Raw genomic sequence first — 22767 nt, 5'->3', positions numbered from 1 at the left:
ATCGGTATGCCTTGTGGTGGCAATATTCGTGACTACATTTGATTCACCTATTGCTTCTATTGTCCCATTGCTCATGGCTATCAAGGCGTTCACATTATTTGCCTTCTTTGTTGTGGTGTGCTCCCTCCTTTTAAGTGGCCACTAGGCTACTTGCCGTTGGAGGTACCATGCTTGGATGATTTTACTATTGATGAGGTGTTTGGGCCTATTGCCCCATTGCCTGCCTACCATTCATCATCCTTTCAATCCTTGTGTGGTTGCTCTTCCTCTGGTTCTTGGGCCCACATCACTTGTGCACATCTCTTCTACCTGCACATCTGTCTACTAGAGGATCCCCTCAGAGACTTTTGGGACTCGTTGGTGAGTCTTTTGTGTTCCTTTTAGAGTTTTTCTTATTAAACTGGTCCCTTGTCCTTGGCATCGATGCATTGTGCTTTTAGGAGCTTGACATTGGTCTGTAGTGAAGTGCTTTCTCTATTGACTTTGTCACTACATGCATGAGCCTCCCTTGCTTCGGGCTTGCTTCCTTCTTCCTTCTACGATTATCCCATTTCAATTGGTAGAGTTTGTTTTGTAGAAGGGAGATCTATGTTTTGGCTTTGTTGGCCTCCAACACGACAACTAACCTTCTCTTTCCAAGCCTTTTTGGCATCGTCCTCCTAGAGTTTTTGGTCTATTTCATGTTGCCTATAGTGCATTGTTCTCCTCTTCTAGTCTCCACAATTGGTATGGGCAAGTCCTAAAGGAAGGTAGTAATTGGACATGAAGAAAAACATATTGCATGCTTGGTGCACCTCAAGCATGATTGAGTCATAGTAGGCCTTGATTTCACTTGAGCCATAATTTTGTGTATGCACTTGGGGGGGCGGTGCCATAGGGACATTATAAGTGCACCAGTGGCCCTCTATGGATTAGGGTTTCTTGTGAGAAATGGTCTGGGAAATGGTTGCTAGAGGGTCATTTCTTCATTCCTCACCATTGTGTCATCTTTGAGATTCGTGATCCCCTTTTTACTTTTTTTTGCCTTGGACCGAGCCTCAACGTTGGGTTGTTTAATGGTCGTTGAGCTGTTGGTTGCTGCTTTGGTTATAGTTTGGTGCCTTTGATTGGAGTCCCATCAGCGATTACATATTTATGTAATTATGAAAAATTTTTACGTGATTTGCATTTGTGAACATCCTTTTCAAAAAATCACGCACACTGATGACAAAACCTATCCGGTCTTAAAAGGTTGAAAATTGGTTATACACTACTAGTAAAATGACAACTACTGCTACTTCCGCATCGGTGCATTTGCAATCACCTTTGATTTGAGAGGTAATTCTCCTCTCCTATTATTGGCCCCATGCCAGGGCATTCCCTTTTACTCACAAGGCACAAGAGCTAGATGGGACCACTTCTAGGGTCAGGTCCCTGGACTCTCTTGAAGGGAGAGGTGGCTTTTGTCATTTTTTTTCATGCACTATATCTTATACACCATATGTCATACTAACACGCAGAATTTGTAAATGAAGATATTGTATCCAGCTTTGGAACTTACACATAGTTTCTATTGCAAGTTGGCACAAGCATCCATAACATTAAAGCAAAACAAGCAAGTTCACTAGACTCTTAAAGAGCAATTATTAGAGCAAATAAATAACTTGTAGGAGAGAGAGAGATGGAGACCATAATATAGAGGACCAAAAAATTAAGATGAAGATTATATAGAACACAAAGACGATGCTAGAATATAATGTCTAGTCTCGTGAGCTGGCTGGCATTGTGGATTGGGAGTATGATGCATATATTTGCCTTGAATCTCAAATTGGCAATGTGCACATATGGTATAGGGATGTATGCTAAAAGCCTTTGTTTTTCAATGATTTCATTTAAGCAAAGATGAAAGAATGGGATGCAATATGGATATGAGCATAAAGGTAACATCCTATGAATAGATAAGAAGAACTATAGGATTGAGAGTTGGGAGAAGAAATCAACCTTGAGATTGGGAATGAAAATGCGCGAGATGAGAAGGATGAGGAGGGGGGCACTATAGTTTTGAAAATAAGGGTGCTTGGAGGTACTGACAAAGTTTGTGGCAACAAGCTATCATATGGAAAATGTGGCTTTTGCAATATTTACAATAGTGCAAGCAATCTTTTGGGAATAATAGATTGGATCTTGAACATATGAGATCATACATCACATCCATCTGATAGGTTGTCTTGATTCCTTGCAATAGAGGGGGTATGTTGGCAAGCAGTACAAGGATATGCTGGCTCTTGTAGATGAGAAGCATGAAGAGAGGTGGCAATGCAAATTGTACATCCTATTCTTGTGAGAGTTAATTGCTGCCACTAGAGAAGAGCTCCTTGAACCATCACACCATACTTCAATGGTGGGATCTTGTCGTAATCTTTCCTCCAGTCACGATTTAATTGAAGGGTCCTTCAAGTGTTATGTTTATGCACACTTGAAGGGAGGAGCAAAGAAGAGGGTGCAGGTAGAAGGAAAATTAGAGGATGCAGTCATCACTGCTTACGAGATGCAGTCATCATTGGATTACGAGATGTGCTATAAAGAATTACCTTTTTTTTGTGCAAATGTTCACCATCTTATCCATGCTCTCCTAGTTGGATTAGCACAATTGCACTAGGCCTAATGGTGCCACACAAACTTGCACCTTGGCAATGTCATGCTTGATTTTACTCCAAAATGGTGCATGTTGTGTTGGAATCATGGATTGCGGAGTGGCACAAGATATTTTAAAGGAGTGCAAAAAGGCTTCCAAAAAAATGAAGCATTTCATGAGGAGAGTTCAAAAAATTGACATTGATGGATTTTGCATCATCAACAATAGCATACTTGAAAACACTGGCTTGCACTAGAGATGTAGGTTTTTGCAAAAAAAAAAGGGAGATCTAGTGCACAATAAGACATTTTAGCCCTTGGTTGCATAGTTAAAGAAGTGGTGCACTTTTTCATTGATGCCCATAAATCTCCCATAAATAATGGACTTTGGGTGTTCACATGCCTAAACAATCAATTTTGGGACAAATTTTGACACACATTGGTGATAGAATTATGGAACAAAACCCATCAAAGAGGCTTACACATATTTTGCATAAGCAAGCCATGAGAGGGTCTAACCCAGGTATTGGGCAGTGTCTTCTCTCTTACAGGGCTTAGAATTTGTCTTCTCTCTTACAGGTATTGGGCAGTGTCTTCTCTCTTACAGGGTTTATGGATTAGTAAATTGTAATAGAACGCAAACTCTTTGCACATACATTTGTTATGATGTAATAATGAAATCACACTTTGATTCTGCTTCTGCATTGAGTCTACTTTTCTAAGATTTGAAAATGTCATGTAGCATCACCATGAATTTAACACCTCACATGAGCATACCACCAATAGAAAGAGTAGGTTTTGTGAATTAGGTTAAGAAGCTCGAATTCAATGTTCCCCTTGCTGAGCTTTTATGTAGCATTAATGATTCTATGTGGCGTTAGAGACCCCTTATTGAGGTAACAAGAGAGAAGGAGCATGTAGCTCTGTTCTCCTTCTCCCTTATAACCTCAAGAATGTGTCTTTGAAACCACACATAATCATCAATTCTAGATAGAAGATTAGCAAAAAAAACATCAAATCTAAGTTGCAAGACTTAATTCACAAGACTCTATTTGTAGTAGTCTACAATGATTGGGGCCTCTATGTTATCAGGTTTATTGATTACCTCCTACATGAAGCTATTCTCTTGTTGTGCTTCTAGTACATACCTATGTGCCTATTTCTCATCTCCATACTTCTAAGTTTTCAAGCACAAAAAGTCAAAAATCGTATACACATATTAACACAATCTATCCAAATATAACTGGTACCTCACATGAATATAAAGGCAAGTTACATTGGACACAAAAAGTCAAATTTCATATACACATATTAACACAATCTATCCAAATATAACTGGTACCTCACATGAATAAAAAGGAAAATTGCACTCGGATTCCAGTCCAAAAACTAGGCAAAGATAACTTGTTGAAAATCTTGATACCTCACATAATCCCCTTTGCATTCGTTGAATTGTTGTTGTGGTTGACCCTTATCCCAATACACTGGATGTTTGAGAAGTCCACCCCTTTAGCAATGATAAACTCTGTGTATGTGTGTGTGTGTGTGTCTCTCTCTCTCTCTCTCTCTCTCTCTCTTGTGAAGATAGTGGGAGAGAGGGAAGGAGTCTCACTTGCGGCTTTCTCACATACACAATGGGGGAATACACACAAAGGTGGAGGCTGAAAACAGTTTTCCTCTTCTTAGTTGTGGAAGCCAAAAGAACTCAAGTACAAAGAAATAAAAGAACCCTATATGTGGGTCTCAAACCAAACTCAGCTAACTAAGGTGGCATACTAACTGAGCCACGAACTAGAGTAGATAAGGATAGCTGTCATCCAGCTATTATTCGTGGGCCGTGTACCAACCGCATCTGCAACTAACAAGTCGGTGACATAAATGCACAACGGTCACCCTGGCATATCACGAGTGGAGCTCGATATCTCAACACTCCCCCTCGAGCTCAATCCCAATTCTTACACACCAAGTAGGTCTCTGAACTTGCGTAGCTTCTCTGCGCCCAATGCCTTCGTGAATATGTCAGCTACCTGATCCTCTGTGCTGACATAAACTAGATTAATAAGACCTAGTAAAACCTTCTCCCGCACATAGTGATAATGCACCTCAATGTGCTTTGTTCTAGCATGATAGACTGGGTTATTTACCAAGTGTATACTACTCATGTTGTCATAATAAATGACAACTGGCCCATCTGTAGACTGATGCATATCATATAGTAGCTTATGCAACCAAGCTACCTCACATGCAGCCATTGTTGCACCCCTGTACTCAGCCTCTGTGCTCGAGAAGGCAACTGTAGGCTGTTTCTTGCTGCTCCAAGTGACTGCAGCACTCCCAAAAGAGAACATATACCCACTGGTAGATCGTCTATTAGAAATACTACCAGCCCAATCAACATCAGTGTATCCATGCAACTGTATCTAAACCCCAGCCTCATAAAATAGTCCATACTGTAATGTGGAATTCACATACCTGAGTATGCATCTAGCCGCGTCCAAATGTGGTTTCCTTGGAGCCTGCATAAACTGACTTACCAATCCATCAGCATAGCTCAAATCTGGCCTGGTAATAGTCATATAAATCAAACTTCCTACTATGTGTTTGTACATAGTAGGGTCTTCCAAAAGCTCACCTACATCTGTGCTTAGCTTCACATTCTGCTCCAAAGGAACTAAAATAGGCTTACAGCCTGTCATCCCATATTTGGACAGCATGTCCAATCCATACTGCCTCTGCAAGAGCTGTATCCCACTTGGTGATCTAATCACCTCAATGCCCAAGAAATAATGCAGCTCTCCCAAATCCTTCATCTCAAACTTCTGCTTCAATAGCATCTTCACATGAGCATTCTTTACATCCATCTGATGTAAAGACCATCCCTTTGATGTAGCCATAGCAATGACTGCTCTTACGGTTGCCATCCTTGCAACCGGACTGAATGTTTCTTCATAATCAATGCCAAATATCTGTGCATACCCCTTGACAACTAATCTTGCCTTGTATCTGTTCACAGAACCATCTGCATTGTGCTTCACCTTATAAACCCACTTACAGCCAATTGCATTCTTGTCTTTAGGCAAAGGCACCAATTCCCATGTAGCATTTGCTTCCAAGGCATCCATTTCTTCATCCATGGCTTTCTCCCATTTTTCTTTTCCCATGGCTTACTCAAAGACATGGGTTCTGGTTCCTGTATCACTTTGACCATATAGGCATAGTGAATGGCTGTAAATCCATCATATTTCAGCCTATCCACAGGATATCTAGCTCTAGTAGACCTGCGCAAAATAGGCTCACTTCTAGGTGCTCTCAAAACATCCCTGGTCTTCCTTACTCCAGGTGTAACAATAGAAGGAATACCCAACTCATCATCAATGCTCTATTCTGAGCCAGTGGATTCACCATCCACATAAGAGTGACCTGCATTCACATCAAACATGGGCTGATCTACCTTCTCTTTTCCTTTTCGTGATACCTGTGTACCACTATCTGCATTGCTTTGAGGAGATTCTCCTGATCTCAATCTGCCTGTCCATGGCGAAGTATGTGAACCACTGCTAGAGGACACTGCAGGTCCACTGATATTTTGTGATTGCTGCTGTGAATTCTGTGCAGCATTACCATTTTGTGCATCTATATCAATCATCACATTTACTGGTTTATACCAGCTGCTCATCTCATCAAAAACAACATCTTTGCTCACTGTGAACTTACGAGTAGAAGGGTTATAACATCTATACCCTTTCTGCTACAGAGAATAACCAATAAAGACGCACTTCTCAGCTTTTGGATCCAACTTGGACCTCAACTCATCTGGTACATGAACATAGGCAATGCAACCAAAAATTTTCAAATGAGAAATATCTGGTTTCCTACCAGTATACATCTCCTCTGGCGTCATGCCATGTATTGCTGCAATGGGAGTCCTGTTCATTATGTAAATTGCTATAGCAACTGCTTCAACCCAATAATAATCTGGTAGGTCTTTTTCATAGCATGGCCCGAGATACCTCTCCAATATGCTTGTTTTTCCTTTCTGCAAGTCCATTTTGCTGTGGGGTATGACTGTATGAATATTGCTGCTTTATGCCATGCTCTTGCAAGAACCTTGCGAACTCATTTGAGAGGTACTCTCCCCCTCCATCTGACCTTAGGCATTTTATTTGCAGTCCTATTTCTTTTTCAACCATAGATTTAAAAGCTTTGAAATGCCCAAACACTTCACTTTTCTTTTTCATAAAATGCACCCAAACTTTTCTGCTGTAGTCATCAATAAAAGTGACAAAATAATGATAGCCTCCAATAGATGTAGCTTTAGTAGTCCACACATCAGAGTGGATTAATTCCAATGGCTTCTTACTCTCTTGAACATGCCTAGGAAATGGGTTCCTTGCCTGTTTTCCAAATTGACAGGCTTCACATACCTTATGCATTTCTGGAACCTTGAATTTTGGCAATCCTGCAATAATATTTTGGGCCTACATTGATTTAAGTCGTTGTACATTAACATGACCAATGCGTTTATGCCAGATATCAATATCTACAACAACACCAGTCCCATGTGCAAACATTTCTACACTCAATTTAGGCATGTCAGCATCCAATGTAAACATCCTGCCCTTCTTCTTTCCTTTTGCTATCAAGCGACCGTTATTTTTCATATCCTCAACAAAGCATCCATGAGGATTAAATCTGACCTGTAAGCCCTGCTCAACCATTTGACCAATAGAAACCAGGTTCTTGGTGATGTTCGGGACATGAAATACATCAGACAGGTATTTCTTTTTCCCATCCTGCATAGACAAAGGAATTTTACCAATTTGCACAATAGGATGTGCAGTATCATCACCAGTCTCCACAAATCGTGGTCTTTCCATTTTCCTTGCATCCTGCATCCATTCTGCATGATCTGTCATGTGGTTTGATGCACCTGAGTCAACATACCACACATCATTTCTTTCTTCTGCACTTGTCACAGAATTGATCATGTGCTGCACCATAAACAGATGCTCATTTCTGTCATCACCCTGTCTACTAGAAGATGCATAATTGCCTTGCTGCAATTTTCCATTCATAATGTCATTCTACTTTTTGTATTGCTAGTCTTTAGCCATATGACCCATTTTACCACAGTAGTAGCATTCAACATTGCTATTTGCATTTTGGCCTCTCTGCCATCCACCACGGCCTCTTTGGCTCCCCCTGCCTCTAGAGTTACCACGTCCTTCTCCAAAGGACTGGTTTTCTTGAGTTTGCTGCATATTTTGATTTCTACCACGGCTTCTAGATCGGCCTCCTCTACCTCTGCCTCTACCTCTTCCAGCATTTGAGTAATTTGAGTAGAAGATAGTTTCTTTTGAAGTTCCTCCTAAAGAAGATGCACCACCATTTCTCTGCTCTTCAGAAATTAGAAGAGCAAATAACTCCTCAAAATCAAGAAATTTTTCACGGACAGCAATGGATGTCCGGAACTATGCATAATCCTTTCCTAGACCATTCAAGGTCACAGAAACTAGATCATCATCTTCCACTAGCGACCCAATGGAAGCAAGTGCATCTGCAATTTTCTTCACCTTCATGTGGTAGTCATTGATGATCATATTTTCTCTCTACACATTGTGCAACTCCTGCTTGAGCTGCATTTTCCTGGCTTGCATATTTGTGCTGTACATTTTTGCCAAAGTATCCCATGCCTCCTTTGGCGTACTTGCATCCTGAATATGCACAATCATAGAATCCAAAATACTGATAGAAATCCAGTTCATAACTTTTTTGGCTCTCTCATGCCATCCTTTAAATGCCTGCATTTCCTGTTGATTGGGAACATTAGGAAGAATTGGTTCTTCTTCATTTCCTATAATGAACTCCCAATAGCCTTTTCTAATAAGGAAATTTGTCATTCGAAACTTCCATGCTTGGAAGTTGTTCTTGTCAAGCTTTTTAGTGACAATCTGTGAAAGAGAATCAGACGCCATTGTAGAACACTGCAAAATATTCTATCACTGCAAGAAACACAGCTTCTGCCTCACACGAGCAAATCTGCAAAACTGACGAAAGTGGTATTTGACCACACAGTCACTTCCTAGTGACGATTTTGCATCAAGAGGCAATAAGGATGATTTTGTAACTCCCAGTACCTTTGCGCACAGGCATAAGATGCAATTTTCTGCGGCAACTTTTCACGGACCTGCAGAGTAGTGGTCGCACAGCAAAAACAGGGCCTTTTTCTGAGTGCTTGCGAAGAAGTTCCGCCTCCAAAACGGGCCCCGAAACGGCCTCGAATCAGAAAAATAAAGTCACCAAGGGCTTTGCCCTGCCCCGCAACATATACTGTCCTCTCGCCACACCGCGAAGGGTGTCTCAATCTGAGACAGTGCACTCTTGCACTTCCGGCTGTGCTACCTGCAGAGATTTGCTCCCAAACTCGAAAAAGGAAAGCAACACTGGTCCTCTTACCAGGACACCGCGAACTTGGTTTGCTTTCTTGAGCTCCTTACCACGAACAAGGCTCTGATACCATGTGAAGATAGTGGGAGAGAGGGAAGGAGTCTCACTTGCGGCTTTCTCACATACACAATGGGAGAATACATACAAAGGTGGAGGCTGAAAACAGTTTTCCTCTTCTTAGTTGTGGAAGCCAAAAGAACTCAAGTATAAAGAAATAGAAGAACCCTATATGTGGGTCTCAAACCAAACTCAGCTAACTAAGGTGGCATACTAACCGAGCCACGAACTAGAGTAGATAAGGATAGTTGTCATCCAGCTATTATTCATGGGTGGTGTACCAACCGCATCTGCAGCTAACAAGTCAGTGATATAAATGCACAACGGTCACCCTGGCATATCACGAGTGGAGCTCGATATCTCAACATCTCTCTGTCTCTCTCTCTCATGACTCAATTGTGGTCCACCTTACCCCAGTAGGCTAAGTGCAGTAGATATGGACTATAATATTAATGAATGAAGAGAAATAATAACTTTCAAAAGCCTTCTATATGCACAAAATGGTTGGAGATCTAATCAGAAATATCCTCAAAACATGTCAAAGCATTGTTGGTATTAATATTAATATTAGTTGTATTTATGCATGTACCACTAGTAGTTTTGAAAGGTCTACTAGTATGTCTTATACCATTGGTATCATTAACACTACCATTGGTGTAATGTCTACTATCATCGATATATTATCACTAACTCTACCATTGGCATAATGCCTATTATTATCGGTATATTTATCCTATTCATTGTGGGACTTTATAGGTCACCAATGTGTTCACGTTATTTTCATCATTTTTGTATCTTCATCATCGGGTGGCCACTTCTTGAGCACAATGTCCAAGAGAGTTGAGGGATCCAGTGGGGGTAGGGGTGTTATGATAGCATTTCCACTTCATGCTAGCAAGCTCAGATGTACCTGAAATTGTGCTAACTTTTGATCCCCATTGTGCACCTTTGTTAGTAGAGTATTTATTTGCATCATGAGCAATCTTCCCAATAAACAAGGTGCCCTTCAACTTCCTTGAACATCTTCTACACTAATGCCTTGGTACCTTCATTGAACACCTTATGCACCAATGCCCTCTCAATGCCTTGGCATGCACATACCCGATATCTTGAAAATGCTACTAAGAATCACTAGAAGTGAGTTGTGTTTGGGTCAGTAGTCTTACTCATTACATACCCTTGTCTTGCCAAGCCATGCTTGTTTGTGAACAATTTATCATATTAGTGAGGACTCAGGTCTAGCATCTAAGCCTATGCCATAAAAATCCAAAAGGGCAAGTTTTCACCTTGCAATCATTGTGGGAAGACAAATCACCTCTCAAAAGACTGCTTCAAGATCAATCCATGCAAACACTGTGGCAAAAACAATCATCATGAAAAGTTTTGTAGAGCCAAAAAGGAAGCAACTTCAAAGACAAAAAATGCCAATCTACTTTCAGTTGATGTGCCTCCACAAGATGAGGCATCCTTTGAAGATTATGCTTTTTGAATCATCTCTATGTATGCTCCAGATCTCTCTTTTTGTTGAGTCAAGGTACTCATCCTAGATAGTCCTCCAAAATGAATGAAATAAACTATTGTGTGTTTTGTAAACACCTCTGGTCACCATATGATGTAGGCCGTAAGTATGTGTTTTTTGCTCCATGGTACCTCCTGTAGACATTGTGTGCATGTACATGCAGGGGAGATAACCATTGGAAGGTCTTTTGTATCCCTTTTGTTTACCTTACACCCATGGGAACCCTTGCTAGCTTGAGATCCTAGCCATTGATAGATCCATGACCACCATGAGATGGCATGTGACGCCTTGTGCTAGCTGTATCCTTGACATAGCCTGAGGCATTCCCTTGAGGGGGGGTTTTGTTGGGATATATCAAGGTGTATGCCTCAGGCACACCTTGGTTTCTATGTGTGTGTGCTAGAGGCACAGTTAGGTGTCCATAAGCACAATTAGGTGGTGATAGAAGCCACATAGGATGATTGAGAGAATCTAGGAGCAGATTGAGGAGATGATTGTGGAGCTCAGAGGTCATCAGTGATGTCAGTGATCATGTAAGAGGTGCCTACTTAAGGACCTCATCTTTCTTCATTCCATAAGCAAGAATTTTGAGTTTGTGTTCACTCCATGCTTTCTTTTCAGTTTACCAACAGGGACTTCCCCCTGAACTATGATCTGCCCCTTTGCATATTTAAGGCTGCATCCTGCTTGTTGCCGTCCATAGACTTCCGGCTAATCTCCTCGACCCAACAAGCTACCCACAACATCATCAAATTTCAGTACTCCAACAGGTGCATAGTTACTGACAGTTGTATAAAAGGTATCCCATGAGGATGGCAATGAACATAAGAGAAATATTGCCTTAGTCTCCGCATCAAAATTCATCTTCTGAGCCTAAAGCTGGCTGAAAATAATATTGAATTCATTCAAGTGAGAAGCAATGGAGACCCCTTCCTTCATCTGCAGCTCAAACAACCTCTTCATGAGGTAAACTTTATTAGAGGCAGTTTCCTTTTCATAAGTGGCACACAGTTTCTTCCACAAATCTTCCGTAGTCTGCTCATTTACTACTGTGAAATAAACTGACTCTGCAAGATGAAGTCTAATAGTAGATTTTGCTAATGCATCCAACTCATTCCAATCATCCTCATACATATTTGCAGGCTTAGCTTCAATCCCTGCCAAGGGTTTAATCTGCTTCTTTTGAATAAGCACATCCCTTATTTGTTCTTTCCACAAATAAAAGTTTGTCCCATCAAACTTTTTAATGCTAAAAAACTCCTTTTCAGACATGGAAGAGGATGCCATGATGCAAATGAAGCAAAAATCCCAAATGCTAGTGCCTACAAGAGAGAATCACACCAAATACCAAGTGCACCCAAATGTGTATGCCACAATAGAGTGAAATATCACCAAAACTCATGTCTCAAAGCATCTGACTCATGTGCATATACTATGCATCCATATGAGCAAATTGGTTAGAGAGTTACAATTCATGGGATTTTAATATATAAGCAATATCAGTACATTTTCATCACTTCTTATCTGCTGGCCCAATGATAAGTCTCCCTTTTGTGAAGGGGGAGGTCTTGGGTTCAAATCCCACTCTTTAATAAAAAGAGAGGAGAGGAGAGGAGAAGGAGAAGAGAAAGAGAGAGAAGAGAGGGGGGGCGCAGGATCTGTTACAGTTTTGCAGAAGCACAGAAAAAATGTCCATGACCAGAAGACGTAAGAGCCCAAAAAACCATCGCGAGATCTGTTCGTGATGCGCACGGGTGTACACAGTAGACACACGAAAATGCATGCAGGAACTCAGAGGGAGCACGGATGTTATAGTTTTGTATATGCGACCAGTACGAGCAGAAGATTTGCCAGCCACAATACACGTAGAAACTATGAGCAAAAAGCAAGCAGACTAGAAGTGCAGAAGCAGGGAGGTTTTGTAGCCATAGAGACAGGGAAGGCACACAGTTTGGAGGTGCAAAAGTAGATAACTGTGCACGGAAGAGGCCGGAGAGCCACACCTAGTCGTAGGAGTAACAGATTTTACACCACTAGCGATGGAGATTTCGATCCCAGCAGCCACACCATTTCTATTAGCCGGAAAAGAAATCAAGACAAGAGGCTAGAGGATAGGTATGGCAACGCTTGAGGGCCATAGAGGAATAGGGAACATGAGGGGAGGAGCGTTAACATGGGTGGGGAAATGGGACTAAGAGGGGAGGGAAAGAAGAGGGAGACTATGGCACAAGGGGAGAGGGAGAGGGGAAAGAGGAGTATGTACATGGGTGGAGGAGGAATGTAGAGATGGAGACATCAAGGGAAGAGGGTCATGCTTTATTTGAAAGTAAGGATGAGGGGAAATATCAAAGTACTAGCTAGGTGGCTTTACAAGAATGAGCGTGTCCCATCAAGGAATAGCCCCCTCCTTTTATAGCCAAGACAGAGGGTCTCTCCCAATAAATGCATCCTTCCACATGCATGGTGTGTGTGGAAGAGTCTCCCATGTGGGCTAGGCGGTTACGCACTCTCAATTGTGTGTGATAACGCTTCGCCACATTTTTCCACATATATCAACTCCCATATCCCAAGTCTATGATACTCCGTTGGTCTCTTTCCAATTTTATAATACATTCAAACATCTAGGAGGACAAGTGGAGGGTTGGCACAAGGAATCTTGCCACCTCATCCTACTTTCCCCATTATTTAACTTGTACTCTTGGACCTTCTATACCTCCCCCACATGGGCCTATCCTATATGGAGGGAATAACCCAATATAATATCCATCTCCACCTATTTTATATTACTTCTCCCATGGACTTTGGGCCATATCTCACTAAATGTAGGCATGGGACCGCCTAGGTGGAGGGGTGGCACATGGAGGAGCCATGCCACCTTAACATTTTATAATATTACTACCATGGATTATGTACAACACACCTTATGGGTCCTCTTACGTGGAAGGGTGGCACATGGTCATGCCTTGCCACCTCAACCCTGGGACCTATGCACTCCATATTTTATTATACTATTGCCACACATACAAGCACACACTCATATTTATGCCTTTTTACTTTGGTCAAATTTATCCATAACAGTGGTTGCAGGCAAATGCCATTTTTACCAGTGAGAAAAGTTTTAGGTTGTCCCAGTGTCTTTTCTCTCACTCATGTCAGAGTAAAAACTTTTAGGTTGCGAATTTCGCTATATGCCCTGTTTGGCATTCCTAACTAGCCACGTGACATAGAAAAAGATGAGAAATGGGCTACCACTGAAAATCACACGTGGTTGTAGGTGATGCCATGTAGACTCCTTTGGCTGCCCAGCCCATGTGCAAGTGCAAAACAAGGTGGAGGCTCCACTGAGGCCCTACTTTGAGAAGGGTGGAGTTGGTATAAGATCAGTGGAAGGTGCATGCAGTGAGGTACGTGGATGAAGGTATTGTTTGTTTTTAAAATTTGTGCTTGTTATTATTTTTTTGTTTGTTTGATTTGGCTAGATTTGGTGAATCTATGGAGTTGCTTACTTATTGTTGAGGAGTAGTTAGTGAAAGGATTTTGTTTTGTTCGTGTGCTGTGTATGCAAAGTAAAGGTAGAATGGGTTGAGTTTGCAATTTATTTTATTTTTGGGTGAAAGTATGTATTGTTTTATTTGTAAATTGATATGATTTTTTTTTTGGCTTGTGTGTGGTTGTTTTTTTCCTTGAATTAATAGTTTTTAATTTTGAGTTTGTGGAATTATTTAGGTATTTTTAAATTTGTTTGTTTTTTTGTTTTTTTGCTTGGCAGATGCTAAAGCTGGTTTCGTAGTTGGTTTTTTTAAAATAAAGGTTGTTTTACAGACTTAATTAGCGACGTGTATGTAGATCATAGAATGGTCTGACCAATATGCATATGTAGATCCACAGTGGTTATTTTTGTTAGACATGTTAGTCCAAATATGATCTAGTTGTGACCCATATATTGTTGTGATATGATGGCATTGTAGCGTGTAGCTGAAAGTGTTCATAATCTCTTGCAACATTCGTGATTTTTTTGTTTTTTAAAGCATGTCAATGTTGAAGTCTCTGATGAGAATTATATTTTGTGTGTCAGCAGTTGTTATTGCTGATAAGTTTTTGTGCAGTAATTGAAAGAGTGTTTTTGTGTTTTCGGATGGTGGTCTATATATGTTTATAATTTCATATGTTTTGTGTTTTGTTTTGACTTGAGTCGTCATGGTTTCAATTTCGTGTAGTGAAATTTTGTCTGCTTTTTCAATGACAATGTTATACTAGGGTACAACTATTGTGATTGTTTATATATTGGAAGTCGGATGTTAGATATGGTTGACAGTGTTCGGTTCTTGTTTCTTGTAAACATATAATATTGGAGTTTATAAGTGACTCTGTGGCTTGTATATCATCTTTGTATTTATATAATGACCTAGTGTTTAAAGATTGTATCAGTATAGTTGTGTCTATGTGTTGATGGATTTTGTTATTTAATGTTTCCCATTTTGATTAAGTCGTTAGTCTTTCCATTTCTTCGTGAACATCTTTGTCTAAGGAGATGTTGTTGTTGGAGTGGTTGAAGTAAGCAAAGGTTTTCTATATTTTTTACACGTGAAAGTGATGTGTATGCAAGGCCACGAGTGTGAATTCCTACTGGTGAGAAAGCTAGTTTATCCATTGTTAGACCATGTGCTCTGTGTATTGTTCTAGCAGCAACTGCTTGGATTGGGAATTGCTATAGAGTAAGGTGTACTTTCCTTATAACTCATAATATGGGTATCCATTTGCGATTGATGTTTGTAGTGTATGCATGAGAGTTAATTTGTCTAGTTTCACTCCCAATTCGTGGGTTCTAAAATTGAATCCACAAAATGTCATTGTTGTTGTAGGTGGACATGCCCATAAAAATTCCATTTGTGCCGTTAACTAATCCATCTTGTCGATTAATGTTCCTTGCACATAATTCAACTAACATTCCTTCTTTGATTTGTATAATTGTTCGTAGTCCATCTGTTGCTTTAGGATTTTCTAAAATTTTAGACAAGACACGATATCATTATTGAATGCATCAATTGCTTTGATATTGTATTCTTTACCTATTACTTGATGGAATACTTTGTTGTTATGTTTGTTTGTTTGTTTCAAGGTTGGCATAGTAAAGGTGGGGGAAAGTATGGTCTTTGGGTGGCTCACGAAGGCAACATTGGTTTATGTATTGTATTTGTTCAGTTGTATGTATAGAGTTTCTGAAAGAGTTTAATGTTTGTATGAAATTAGTATTGTTTGGCACATTATTTTTTTGAGTTTACAATGGCTTTGTGAGCTAGTATGTGTTTGCCATTGTTTGTAATGAGTCTTCCTCTAGTTTGAATACCTAGCTATCTCTTACTCATTTGGCTTGATATAAATCTCCACAGCAGATGACATCGACGTTTCCAAAGTATTGTGAATGATTTCTTTTGAAGGTTCTCATACGAAGGTCTGCAAAATCTAAAGTATGTCTTTCTATTATGCGATTTCACCAAAGACAATAAGTTGTAATTGTTCATAAAGACGGACTAGTATGTCGAGCTTTTCCCTTAAGAGGGAGGTTAAGTTTTTTGTTTGGAATGGTAAATGAAATGCGCAGGGTATCGTGAGCCTGTTTATGTTGTAAGCTGCTTTTCTTATGTAAGCTAGAATTAATACATGTAGTAGTTCATAATCTACACTTGAAATGGTTCGATCATAAAACCGGAGTAAGCCTTGGACTATTAGTAAGAGAAGGTATGTTTGACTTGTGCTAGCTCCACTAGTGAGAAAATAATGAATTTTTTATGTTGGATAATTACTTTTGCCTATCATGATATCGTCAAATACTTGTCTTTGTTCCCTGTTTAAAGATCAAATCATCTTGAAGTATTCATCATTGTGCATAAGAATTTGTTTTTTGACTCGAATAATAAAATTGTCAATTTTCTTTTTTTAATTTGTGCTCCGCATGTCAAATGCAATGTCATGTGTAGGGAAATTATTTTGTTCAATGTCATTGTTGTCAATATTGTCAGTATCATAAGTTATTCCTTTGTGGGATGTTGCTTTTTTCTACTTTTTGGTCATCGTTGACATCTTGTGTGTACAAAGCTTTATTTTGTAGTATAATCTTGTGCCGAGAATTGTAGGCTTGTTGCCAGGAACCATGTATTAATAGTTCATGGTTCTCATCGTCTTTGAAAGGGTAGTATAATAGTACTTGTCCAAGATAATAATTGTCTGGATCCTTGACAATGTTGAATTTCATGAATCTTATAATCCTTGGTTTGCGTCTCTTCTTAATGTTGCCATTGTCGTACTTATATTCTGCTGCAAATGTTGCAAGGCAAATGTTATCCATGTTTTTTCTTTTTGTTATCCACTCGCTGAGGAGATGTTGCAATTGTCTTTTTCACTTGAGGGTGAGTGCTCTGTTTTCTTGTATTTATAAAGTAGAAGCTCCTTGTTGTTCTATGTAAGGGTAAAGATAGCGTAATGAAAGATGCCATTGTGCACTCCTTTGTTGTGCATACAAAAATGTGTTTCCCATTTTTGTAGTCTATCATATGCAATACTGTTGTCTTGTATGCAAGTTTTAATTGTGTTGGAGACTTTTTGTCATTGTGTCATCCATTTTTGTAATGTATGAGGTGTAATATGTTGTGGCTGAATATGGGTCCATCATGTATTGTATGTCCATATTTGATTGCCATAAGAAACTCATTTTTGAATTAAAAGCATTTGTGAAAATGCCCTTTGGTTGTCTTTTCAAGAATAGTGTTGGCTTTCCTATTTGTGTGTTTGGATATCCTTGATATTTGGTGGTAGTAGGTTTTTGTCACACGCTATGTACTTATCAATGAAAGACATGATGTCATTATTGTCGTGAATTCCATATATTGGCGCATCTTCTATCCATATGATTCCATGCTCATGTTCGCTTCCTCTGCTTTGGAATTCTGTATATTTGCAAGTATTTCATCATCCTTCATTATTAAATTGAGGAATTGGTGAATTTTGTGAGTATAATACCTTGCACAGATTGTTGGATTGTTTCTTATTAAGTCCCTTGTGTTAGTGTTTGTGTGTTGTTAGGTTATGTTTTGTTCATTATTAGTTGAGTATATGTCATGCAAACATTTTGTTAAAGGCTCCCACGTTCTTTATGCACATGATAATGTCATTAATAGAGATGGAGGACCTAATTGCCTCATAATTGCAAATGTATCTTTCCTAAGTTTTTCTTTGTGGTCTGGAAAAATGCGTAGGTTTTTTAAGTCTCTGTATCCAATTTCGGATTTTAAAATGGCTTCAATGTTTGTATCATTCGAATCATCTTTTGCATATAGTACTTTGTTTTGCAATGCACCTTTGCGTAATCGTACCCAAATGGATTGCATTACTTGATTAATGAGGACCTTAATTGATTTGAAAAGTAGGTAAGGTATATTTTATGAAAGATTGAGGGATTTATGTGTCAATTCCCACTTTGCGATGTCTTGCTATGTTAGTCTAGGATTTCGCATATGTCTTTTCTAAGCCAAAGAAAAATGTAGGGAAATTTAACTCTTCACTATTCTTGTCTTGAAATAGTCGCAACGGTTTATTGTTGGGGGCTAGCTGGCCCCCAACTGGGGGGTCCCAAGGGGACCGCTGCCCTGGTAGGGGTTCGGGGGAGAGAGCCCCCGAGGCGACGGTATAGGAAATATTCTCTAAATATTCCATGGACGACTAGTCGATTCCACCGACTAGGTTGACTGGTCGGCTCCACCGACTATGTTGATCCGACTACCGCCCTCATAGCTATAAAGAGGCGACCTCCCTAGTCCATTGTACCAGATCAGATCTTCTAACAAAGATCTTCCAGCTAGTAGCTCTTCACCTAGTATCCGTCTAGGTCGCCATCTGAGCTCCACTGTGGGAGCGCACGGGTGGATTGTTCAGTTTCTGTTCCGCTGCGCCATGTAATTTAACAGTTTAGACATGCACAATAACGCCTGTTTCCTGCCAATATGAAAGAAAAAAAGAAAAGAGCAGTGAAGAGATTGTAACACTCATTATGAGAAAATTTAACAAATGAATGAAAATTTCAGTTTGGCATTACGAAAACTAATTAATAGAAGCATGTTTTTATACTTTCTATTTTAAAAAAAAAACTTATATATTAATATGCCATGGCTTCCATTATTGTTTTAATATTGAATTAAGCACACTAATACTCAAGAAATTCAAATACGTTCATGTTAGGCACTCTTCCTACAATAATCTAGTTTAATGACATATCATTAAAGAGTTGCTAATGCATATCCTTCCACAATAATATCTTATTGAAATGTTACTTATTGAATTACAAATGTTTTTGCCCAATGGTAACCACTATAGAGCCTTCTCTCTTTAAACCAATTTATTACTTTGAAGTAGCTACAACTATACTGACCTAAAGCACTAAGTAAACTTCAAACTCCATATGTACGTTCATTGAAAGAAAACCATTGGCATCAGCAAAAGATGTCAAGCCTTCCATTGACAATGTCTTCCAAAGATCGTGGAAGACATAGCCGTAGTAATACAAACAAACACAACATAGATTTTGCACACAACCACCAAACAAAACATACATTTTGAACCCTTAGGCCGTATTCAAACAAATAAAAAAAATACATTTCACAAAGAGAAGTAAGACATCACAGTGCAAGCAAGCATACAACAACAACTGGAATATATTCACAGATAAACCACAGTCTCCAACTTTAATGAAGAGAAACACACACCCATGTCCCACAAAGAATACTGCAAGTACATGAGGGAAAAATGGAGGAAAAGAGCAGCTTGGCTTGCTAGGCACGTAGGCTTTGCATTCACCAAATAAATGACGGAAAAAGAAAGGAAGACAAAAGGCTCGCTCGCTACATCCATTCAATCATAATGACAGGGAAAAAGAGCAGGCAAGTAAGAGGGTTCACGAGCCAAGAGAAGTCAGCCAATACAGACGTTTAGAGACATATATGACTTGGACTCGAGACAATATCATTCGGTTGAATTCAAACAAAGAAAAATCTCTAGACGCAGGGCTACAAGAAAGTTATGACTTGAAATATTGTCATTGGACTGTCAACAATTCCTGCACTAGCAGGAATTGTCCTTCCAATAGATTTCCATCTGGTAAGTCCTCTTGATTGATCGCTATCAGAAATAAAGACAAGGCTATAGGCGGAATATTAAGCACAGAATAACGATTTTTCTTGACGCTTGCAACCAACTTAAGAAATGGCGTGTCGAGTCATTCCCAGGAAATGCATGAGGTGCCTACGATTAGCCTATGCAAGCTGGTACAGAAAGAATATGAGGAACAATGTACTTTCTTGTTAGGAGAACGGCAAAATTCACATCTACAGTGATGAATGTTGATAGCAGCAGACATACGTGATGTTTGATCTAAGTCGAAGGTCTAGTAGTAGTTACGTGATTAAAGAATATCGTCACACAATTACCCTTGTGCTAGTCGGAGAACAAACTAAGACACAATGTGAGACGAAAGAGGGCGACACTTATGGCAGTGGCTAAGGTCGAGAGCTCTTCTTCAACAAACAGGAGAAGAGATCATCAAATCTTGGGCCTCCACTCCGTCCTTCCTGGAAAGACTTTGATCCCGGTGACTTCTAAGCATTCTATGTCGATTTTTGGAGGTAATTTACACTGACAAATAAAGTTGCAGATTGAATAAGGTCGCAAAATCTGCGTCCAGCAAATCGGCCTAGACTACCACTTATATAAAATTGAACGAAGCGGGGCAACAGATATCACCCAGCGACTGCATCCAGCGACTACAAACCAAAATGCACATACAACAACAAAGTCCGAATCAAACAAAGTACACAAACCCGAGGAGTCAGGACAACAACTCAAGAAATACATCAAGGATAAACAGAGAGCCAAAAAAAGGCTACCTTCAAGGCACACATAAGCACCCGACGATTGCATTCACCAACTACAAATCAAAATGCACACACAACAACAATATCCGTAGACATTTGAATCTGATATACAGTTGAAAGCATCATGGAGACAATTAGCACAATGAAACAACGAATCACCTTCCACGCATTCAACCATGTCCATTTCGCAAGCAGTTCCCATCACAATCCAACAGCTTCCTTTCGAACTCTAGATACTTCAAATCCTAAGGCACAAAATCACAACACTACAGATACTTGATATCATCCCACAGTTACCATTGCACTAAGGCCGTGCACCCTTTTATAGAGGAGCCACCACGACCGAAAACCACAAATAACATCTACTTGAACAGTCCAACCTTCTACCAAGTTCTACAACCGACTTGACCCACTCATATTCATGCAACCGACCTTGCCCTGTCACCACACATTGCATGACAGCACGACTAACTGGAAGGCCCTTTTCGTTTGTCCTTGGGAACCGATATGCAACAATAGTAAGTTGCATGTTCGATTCCCTTGGGGCCTGTTTGAATAGCTGCCGACAACAAACGATGATACATTCAACGCTTTCAACCAGTAGGTGCGGCCGAATGACTCGCACAACTACAACATTGTGTTCAAGGCACATTAGGCCCGAGCCTCAATAGAAATGTATTCTTGAAGTTCTAAGGTGTGAGCATCTAAAAAGATATATTTTTAAAGTTGAAAAAAAGGGGAAAGGGGAGAAAAAATAATCACATGCCATGTAAAAAAGGATGGGTGGATGAGAAAGGTCATGAGGGGGTTGAGAGTTGAAAGGGAGGGCTAATAATGAAAGGGGTCTAAGCCTTGAAAGATGATTCAAAGCATTCCAAAATGCCACCTTATGTAAAGGTTGGTGCATCAAATCAACCATGATTTGACAAGCCCTGCTTCATGCTATTGGTACCCAAATGGACCTAAGTTCCGCTTATCACTCTCAAACAAGTGCACAAACTCAGAGAATAAATCAAGTTCTTATAGATGTGCTTGGATAAACTGCATGGAAAAGGCGAATTTATGGAGAGAATCCTTACACTTAGTAGAACATGACTATAATAGTACCCACCAAGTCGCAATTAAAATGTCAATGTTTAGAGCGGCACCGGTTGTAGATTCCACAATCTGATCTCCCACGCCAACAACTATGCCACCGGATGTCACAACAACAACAGGCAACGCAGCTACATCAACAACACCAACACCAAATCTGATTGTCACTCCGAGGACAGAACCCACTCAAGCCACGTCCTTTCAAGCACGAGAACGCCAAGCAAAACGGATTCGTTGCTTGACCCTCGGCAAATTTCTGACAAGTCAATGGCAAGAGCGTGCCATTGCACACGAGGTATGGGAAACGCTACATACACTTTATGAGGTAAGAATTTTAGCAAGAATTCTTACTCTCCAACGTCGTCTCAGCAATCTTGATTTAAAAGAAGGTGAACCTATAGCGCCTCACAGTGAAACAAGATGAATTTCATTCATGTGGCCTGCACGTCGTTTGTTACAGCTGTACTAGTAGCAAAAGTACTCACCCGTTGCTTCTTGATATGTAACATCCCACAATAATATATACATGAAGATGGCTCGTGTATTGACACTAAGCTTAGAGCATCTTTCGGTGTGTGTGATTGTTCTGTTGTTCGCCGTTCATCTTTAAAGTGAAGCCAAGGATAATTATAAATTCACAATGTGTTTCATGTGAGCTAATTGCAAGGATACGCTAGCCATTAATGCCGAATGCATTTTTAATCTTGCACCTGAAGAAATATTGGAAGCGAAAGAAACTTCTTTGAGAAAACGAAATGACGTTATTTTTACGAGCAGGGTAGATCAAAATGAATGTATAGAAAGTATATGATTCATTTGTGAAGATCTAATAGAACATGTAGATGACAATTTACGTGAGTAGAGTGAAGAAAGGTTTACCCGACATGTTTGTTTTGAAAATAGAAACGTGATAATCCCTCAACCCTGTGAATTGGTGAACAGCAGCACGATTTGAGGGTGAGTATTGATTCGGAAACACCTAATATATAATTCAGAGGGAACTCTATGATTTATACTTTGCGGGAAGGTTCTCTTTGTATGGAAGAATATAAGGAAAAAATCAAGATGACGGCATGACTTAGGTTCAACTAAGATTACAAGGCTCAATGTTATGAC

This window comes from Dipteris shenzhenensis, chromosome 25 (assembly GCF_047967505.1).
Source record: "Dipteris shenzhenensis isolate YYH24624 ecotype China chromosome 25, Dip_SZ_1.0, whole genome shotgun sequence".
Lineage (NCBI taxonomy): Eukaryota > Viridiplantae > Streptophyta > Polypodiopsida > Gleicheniales > Dipteridaceae > Dipteris > Dipteris shenzhenensis.
This window is presented reverse-complemented; position numbering follows the sequence as displayed.